Source organism: Bubalus bubalis, chromosome 1, assembly GCF_019923935.1.
Source record: "Bubalus bubalis isolate 160015118507 breed Murrah chromosome 1, NDDB_SH_1, whole genome shotgun sequence".
In the NCBI taxonomy this organism is placed as follows: Eukaryota; Metazoa; Chordata; class Mammalia; order Artiodactyla; family Bovidae; genus Bubalus; species Bubalus bubalis.
Window position 1 is genome coordinate 129,704,727 of NC_059157.1, and position 8,744 is coordinate 129,713,470.

Here is an 8,744-nt window from a genome sequence, read left to right on the forward strand (position 1 = left end):
AAATAATAAAAAAGGAATATGTATAATAAATATATATATCTATAAATCACTTTTCTGCACACCTGAAACTAACACATTTTAATTAAAAAATGGTTAATATGGTAAATTTAATGTGTATTTTATCATTAAAAATCAACAAAATAATAAAATTTTAAAAATATATAAATGGCTTGAGAATTGGATGCAGCCCTCATTTCAAACCTTTGAAGCAGAATTTCCACATCACAGGGACAGACCTAGGGAAATCAAGGAGAAGCTTGTATTTAGGGTTCCTGGTCCCCAATCTTAGCGTTCCTATATCTCTTTCCCAGCAGGAGTCCTCTCTGCCATCCCTCAGGATGCCGCAATCTACTGATAATTCCTTAGCTCGGTACAGTTGAGAAATCCATTTGCTGTCCTTGATCCCTTTCTTTCCCTTGTCTCTCCCATCTCTCTGCCCCAATCCAGGCTCACCCAGGCTCTTCTGTCTCTCCGCTGGGCTCCAGCAGTAGCCTATGACCTAGTCTCCTGCAACCCTGCTACTCCTTGCCACTACCCCCGATCCATTTCCCTCATACACCCGCCATAAAGATGTCTTTTACGCATTATTCAGATTGTGCCATTCCTTAGCTTCAAATCCTTTAATACCCTCCCTTTGCACTGAAAGTGAAATCGGGGTTGATTTCCATGCCTCTCTCCTTCCTTGTTTGAACCTCCTGCCCCTTGCTCACTGTGCTCTAGCCACATTGGCCTTCCTTCCCTTCCTCACGTGTGCTCAACTCATGGCCACTTTAGGAACTTTGCACTTATTCCCTCTTCCTGGAATGCTCTCTAAATAGCTAGCTGTTTCTTAGGCTTTAGGAATGGCTGACAATGTCATCTTTTCTATATTCCTTCTTGGTCCTCCCCCACCCCTACCCTCATCTCTGTCCTCTTATAAAATTGCCCACCTCCTCATAATCTCTGTTTACTGCAGTTACAGTACTTATCTTAATCTGAAATCATCCTGTTTATTTGCTCACATTTTCATTGTTTGTTTGTTTTCCTCTATTAAAAAATAAGCTCCATGAGGACAAGGCCTGCCTATTTTGTTCACCATTTTATTACCAGCATCCAGAACAACACCTTTCACATAATAGCCGTACAACAAATACTTGTTCAATAAAAGAACAAGTGAAATGTGAATCTGATTTTCATAAGAGTCCTGTGAGACAGAGAAAATATTCTCAATCCTAGTTTATCAACATATTTTACAGAGTATCTGTGCTTACCAAAACCACATAAGTGATATTTTTCTTCTAAGTCCTTTATGCTGCATTCTATTTGCTGGTTCATAAACAGGTAATCTTAGCCCTCTTCGAAGATGGAAGAGGCAGGAAGTGGGGCACTTGAAGAGAATACAAGTCATACTATATACACTTTCTTATTCATAAAACTGTAGCCACAGACAGAGAAGTGTGGGGAGAGGGGCCCATCTCCTCCATGTCTCTAGTGAAACCACGCATAGCATGGTTGGATGAGCAGGAGAGCACTGTGGGTCACTGCAGGGGCTTTGTAGGAAGATAGATCTGGGTTCCACTTTTACTTCTACTACTTACTGGCTATGTCTTCAGACAAGTTATCTTTTCTGATACTTTATCTCCTTTCTTGTAAAATGAGAATAACACCACGATCTTTTAAAGTTATTTGGGTGGGTGGGGGGAATTCCTTGGTGGCCTAATGGCTAAGGTGCTGCATTCTCAACGCAGGGGGCCTGGGTTCGATTCCTGGTTAGGGAATTCAATCCCATATGCCACAACTAAGAGCATGCTGCAACTAAAGATTCTGCATGCCACATGTAAGACCTGGCACAGCCAAATAAATAATAAATAAAAATAAATATTTAAAGTTTTTTGGGGGATTATTAAACAAAAGAAGATCTGGTGTTTGGTATACAGTTGGGCTTCCCAGGTGGTGCTGGTGGTAAAGAACGTGCCTGCCAATGCAGGAGAAGTAAGAGATGTCAGTTCAGTTGGAAAGATCCCCTGGAGGAGGGCGTGCAACCCACTCCAGTATTCTTGTCTGGAGAATCTCATGAACAGAGGAGCCTGGCAGGCTATCGTCCATAGGGCTGCAAAGAATCAGACACGACTAAAGTGACTTAGCACACAGCACAGGTGCTGTATAAAGAATATGGTGTCACACTGTTATAAACATGGGACTGAACAGGCTTACCAGAAGGTCAGCTCTCCAACACCTCCCTCTTCCACCTATAGATATGGAAGGGAAGTTAATTTCTAGCTCTTAGAACTGACAAGTTCTTGATAATCATCCAGTCAAGCTACTTAATTTGTACTCCAAAGAAACTCACGACCAGAGAAGGTGATGACTTGACTGAGCACCCTAGGACAGAAGCAATGGAACTGGAGATGGAAGAGGAACCTGAGTGAACTACGCCTGTTTGTGACTCTCTCTACTCACTGTAGATACTACAAGGCATGGATATCTCAGATTTCCATCTGTTCCTTTCCTTGGCTGATGTACACAACTTAAATCAGGAGGGTTCCCTCAGGGCAGGTGGGATCATTCAGATATGAGCAGGCCCTGAGGAGTCCTGGGGCCTTCCCCAAAGCCTAGTTACTGGCTTGTGAAATGGGCAGTTACATCTCACTGATTCTTAGTTCCATCCTCTACAAAACAGGGATGGTATTGGGGGAGAATGGATACACATGTATGTGTTTGACTGAGTCCCTTTGCCGTCCACTTGAAACTGTCACAACATTGTTAATTGGCTATACTCCAATATAAAATTAAAAAGTTAAAAAGAAAAAAGGATAACAGTACTTACCTCTTAGGATTGCCATAAAAATTAAATAAAATGACTCACGTAAAATTGCCTGCAACTCAGAAACAATAGTAGATCTATTTCTAAACTTGTATAAAAGTGATTTAAAAGTGCCTATTGCAAGAGGAAAATATATTTTTGCTCATATAATACAATATGTAATATATAATAATTTATTACTAACCTTAGAAAAATATAAAATATATAGTTCTAAAGAAATATATTGATTACCATTGAATATTGGTGACTAGAAGAGAATAAAGCATCACAAACCAACTGGTAAATTAAGTCCCTTACTGTACATGTCATATTGTAAAAGCAAATAATGAAACTGCATTTTATTTGTTTGTACCAATAAGTAAGTTATAATATGAAGTACATTAGGATAAATTTCTGCATAGTCTATAGAGTAAATATATTAATAAAAATGGGCACAAAGCAAGCAGCAATATAAAATAAACTTGAATGAATTGCTATACAGGGAGTTGCAGCACATGTAGCTAAACAAATATTTCACTAAAAACTAGCTCAAAATATAGGAGCATATTATTGCATTGGCAGGAATGTCAATATTATGTGGGCAGTCAAATCAAGTTGTTCACAAAAAGTTAGTATACAAAAAAGCAACAAAGAAACCAACTGAATTTCAACAGAAATCTCATCTGATACCCCACAACAATGGGCAGAAACGAAAAAGTGACAAAAAGTGACCAAAAAGGCTTCTTAGCAGTTTACTTTTTATCCTCAGAACCCAGGAAGCCTTCTCCTTTAACTCCCACCAAACAAATCCTCTGCCTCTGCTGCATCCTGATGAGTCTCTTCATCATTAAGTGTCACTGCATTAAAAACAGAGCCAACACTCCTTCAAATCAGCAAGTCCATGTTTTTAGACTGATTTCCTCACTATCTTTTGCTTTGTAAGAGCGTGTTTACTATCAACCCTAGGCTTCTCTTCTAGTTTTCAAATCTTTGTAATTTTTTTTGGTTGTTGCAAGATCTTAATAGTGTCTGGCAACTTTATTATGGTCTTTCTCTCTAGGTCTTAAAAAAAGTCTAAGACTGATGCTCATGTTAGAAAATAGCTGAACCTGCTTTTGAGCCAATAACTTATATAATAAATAATTTAATTTTTTAAAAAGAGAGAAGTATAATGTGAAATAGAAATTATTACAGGAATAATGTAAATTCTACACCCATCAATTTGGGGACTTATAATCTTTTAAGCTGAAACTCCAGTACTTTGGCCACCTCATGCGAAGAGTTGACTCATTGGAAAAGACTCTGATGCTGGGAGGGATTGGGGGCACGAGGAGAAGGGGACGACAGAGGATGAGATGGCTGGATGGCATCACTGACTCGATGGACGTGAGTCTCAGTGAACTCTGGGAGTTGGTGATGGACAGGGAGGCCTGGCGTGCTGTGATTCATGGGGTTGCAAAGAGTCGGACACAACTGAGCGACTGATCTGATTTGATCTGATCTGAATCTTTTAAAATAACTCCTAAAGGGTGCTGCACCTCGCCAGTAGGAAGGAATAATAATCGCCATTGCTTGATCATCCATTACACCCCTTCCCTCTTAGTTTTGAACTTTCTATTGGTAGCACTTAAGTCAACATGGGATGATTTTTAGATACCTCTTTCAGTGGAAAAATACATAGTATACATTAACTAGCATGATCATTTAAATCATTTATGCACACAGCATCATTGAGGATGGTGACTGCAGCCATGAAATTAAAAGATGCTAGTTCCTTGGAAAAAAAAGCTATGACAAACCTAGACGGCATATTACAAGGTAGGAACACCACTTTGCCAACAATAATCAAAGCTATGGTTTTTCCAGTAGTCATGTACAGATGTGAGAGTTGGTCCATCAGGAAAGCTGAGCACTGAAGTTTATGCTTTTGAACTGTGATGCTGGAGAAGACTCTTGACAGTTTCTTGGACAGCAAGGAGATCAAAACAGTCAGTCCTAAAGAAATCAACCTTGAATATTCATTGGAAGGACTGATGCTGAAGCTGGAGTGCCAATGCTTTGGCCACCTGATGCGAAGAGCTGACTCATTTGAAAAGACCTTGATTTTGGGAAAGATTGAGTGAGGAGGAGAAGGGGAGGACAGAGGATGAGATGGTGGATGGCATCAACGACTCAATGGACATGAGTTTGCAGCCTGGCACGCTGCAGTCCACGGGGTCACAAAGAGTCGGACACAACTTAGTGACTAAAGAACAACAACAACACTGCACATATACATCATTTAAAGCTCAGAAAACTATGTTTCCAATAGTAGCCTAGTAGCCTAAACGTAGCTATAACTTATTTAAGTGCTTCTTAAAATGTGATCCATGGAACACCTGTATCAGAATCCACTGGAGGTGTGTGTTAAAAATGGAGGTTCATAGTCTCCATCCTGTTTTCTCCTCCAAAGTCTACTGAATTAGATTATCATTTTTAACAAAGTCCCCAAGTGATCCTGGGTCCAGTAGAGTTTGCCAGTCAGGACATATCACATTGGTCTTCCTCCTTCCATATCTCAGTGAGCAGGTAAAAGTCAGCTGAACAGAACAGCCTTCCTCTCAGGTATTCACCCTGGTGGCAGTTTTTGCTTTGCTAGAATTCACAGGTTCTTTAAGATTGTATTTGAACTTTGAATTGTGATATTTACTTCAGACCTTTCTCTTCAATTACTTCCTTGAACAGTTCTCTAGAGAATCACCATTTTACTCCCCAATTTCCTCATCAAGGCCACACACACAGCATGGGCTGCTTTGCCCAGTATATCGGGTTCATTCTGACCCATCTGTGGTCCAGGATAAAGAAATCCCTGTGAGAGGGGTCATGCTACCAGGACAGCCTCTCTCCATGGCTCAGACAAGGCTTGGAGAAGGGGAAATTTACAAAGACATTATAGAGAGCTATCTCACTCAGGGAGGAGGGCTTTAGACATCTGACAGGACAGACAAACTCAAAGGTACTTGTTTTTGAAAGAAAACATAAATTAAACTTAATGAGGCAGGGAGTTGGATGCTCTTTGTGACTGACTGATTTCCAGTAAATTCAGGGCACCCATCCCAAATTCAGGGCAAGCTCTATATAACCAAAATCTAAGGAAAAGTCTGAGTTTCTATGGTATATTCTTTAGGGCCACTTTTGAATGCATTAACTGTGGGAATCAGAACATTTAGGGAGCAGCTAGGCAAATGTTCCCTGGGTACCAGAGTGCCACTTAGGCACGAAGGGATATGGGAGGGTTCTGTTTGGCCACGTGGAAGATGCTGTAGAATCACCTGAGTTTGTTCTGGTTTTTTTTTTTTTTTTTGGCCACAGAAGCAGTAAGCTTTCATTATAGGAGGCCATTTTAATCATTGCTAAGGTTTTCTTAAATGTCTATAAATGAGTCTGGGTATACAGCCGTGGGTTTGTAGCTCAACAGTAGCTGCATGTGAGAGTGGCCTTCCAGAGGGACTGTTCCTACAGCGATGATGCAAGCTGACTCATTCAAATATGGAAAGAAAATATTAGAACTTCTAACTAAAATACTGCATTATGGACGTCTACTTCTGTGTGTTTTTTTGTTTGTTGTTGTTTTTGTTTTTTACTGCACTGTGGAGCTTGCAGGATCTTAGTTCCCCAACCAGGGATTGAGGCCAGGCTCTTGGTAGTAGAAGTGCAGAGTCCTAACCAATGGACCACCAGGGAATTCCCTGTGGGCTTTTTATAGGTCTAGTGCCTGTATATAGATTATAAAAACAAACAGACATTTATTGAGGGTGTGTGCTCAATAATTTTTTACTGACTAGGATGCATAATTAAAAAAATTTGAGATTACTGTCCCATAAGGTAATGGATTAGGAGAAAGCAGAATAATAATTTGATTTTAGTTTGCTGAACGATTTCTCAATTGTGTGATGTTTACTTGTCATTTAGCCACTGGTTTGGTAGCTAGGATTGTAAAACTGTAACTAGGGGATAATCTGCTGCTGGTAATTAAGGAACTCCAAGACAAACCACTGAGTCATGGCTGTGATCAGATGCTTTTTAATTCTCCTTCCCTTAGGTGGAGGGGTAGTGGGAAAACTTAGGAGTCAGACACACCCATGTCTGACTAGGAGGAACTCTAAACTCTACCTCTTATTTTTACTTTATGATTTTGAGAAAGTAAATTAACTTTTAAGCTAGCTGAGCCCCCAATTTTCACACTTGCATGATGTGCTGGTTATAAAACAAAATGGAAAAATGACATAAGCTAGCAGAGTGCCTGGTGCATAGTAAGCTCTCAACAAATGTTGGCTCCTAGCTTCTCAAATCTCTTGCTTGTAGACCAATCATCTATACTAAGAGAATTGCCAAGACTATAAGCTAGGGCCAAGTGAAGTAGGTGAGAACCACATGGCCTGGGAATTATTACATAAGACTTGCCAAACTGAAGAAAAAACAACCCTGCCAATAATAATGACAGGGACTCATGCCAGATGCTGCCAACTAAAAAGGAGCTCTTAAAAAAAAAATAAATAAAAGGTCTATTTACACAGAGAGCCTGGTACCACACCACTGCATGGAGGGAGACAAGAGTGAGCAGTCCCAACCTCTGGTGCTGGTCTTGGCTGGCCTCCAGGTCTGGGAGGAAAGACCTCCCATGGGAAGGAACACCTCCCACGCCTCTGCTGGAGTTCTACTGCCTGCCTGCAAACTGGGTATCTGCAAAGAGTCCCAGCTGAGCAAGTAAGCCACAGGTGACAGAGCAACACTTGCAGAGATTCTGCTGGGTGAGCCGACTTTCCCAGGCTTTTTTATGACAGGGTGGATGATGAAGCTTGCTTTCTTAATTTCTTGAAGGCAGGATAGGTGCTAGTGTGCTCACTCGTCTCTGACTCTTTGCAACCTGATGGACTGTATGTAGCCTGTCAGGCTCCTCTGTCCATGGGATTCCCCAGAAAGAATACTGAGGGGTGGGGTTTTGCCATTTCCTGCTCCACAGTATCCTTCCTAACTCAGGGATGGAACTGCGTTTCCTGCGTCAGAGGGTGTATTCTTTACCACTGAGTCACCTGGGAAGCCCAGCCAGGGTAGGGTTATCTTCCTATTCAGTTGGTTGTAGCCTAGGATGAAATAGGCTATGGGAGAGCCTGGGTGGCAGGGGCAATTCATTTTCAATAATAGACTTGATGAGTTTAAAAGTCACAGGACTCTCCTATTCCTCCAAAGCATAGTTTGTAGATAAAACCTAAATAATGGCCCCAAAGATATCCTAATCTCTGGACTGTGCAAATATTATCTTATAATGGCAAGAAAGACTTTGTAGGTATGAATAAAAGATACTGAGGCAGGAAATTATCTAGGTGAGCCCTGAATGGAATCACAGGTGTCTATTCTCTCTCTCTCTCTCTATATATATATATATATTTAATTTTATTTATTTATTTTTGTATGTGCTGGGTCTTTGCTGCAGCTCTTGGGGGCTACTCTTCATTGTAGTGCAGGCGCTTCTCATTGTGGTGTCTCCTCTTGTTGCAGAGCATGTGCTCTAGAGAGGGGAGGGCTCAGTGGTTGTGGCACACAGGTGGCATGTGGAATCTTCCCAGACAGGGACCAAACCCGTGTCCCTTGCAGTGACAGGAGGAGTCCTAACCACTGTATCACCAGGGAAGTCTGCAAGTTACAATTTTTAAAGGTTCACAGATGTCTTTTTAAGAAAGAGGCAGAGGGGGATTTCTCTGGTAGTCCAGTGGGTAAGACTCTGCACTCCCAAAGAAGGGGACCTGGGTGTGATCCCTGGTCAGGGAACTAGATTCCACATGTCGCAACTAAGACCTGGCACAGCCAAATAAATAAATATTTAAAAAAAAGAGGAAACAAAGTTCTACTATACAGCACAGAGAACTATATTCAATATCCTGTAACAAACCATAATGGAAATGAATATGAAAAAGAATTATAT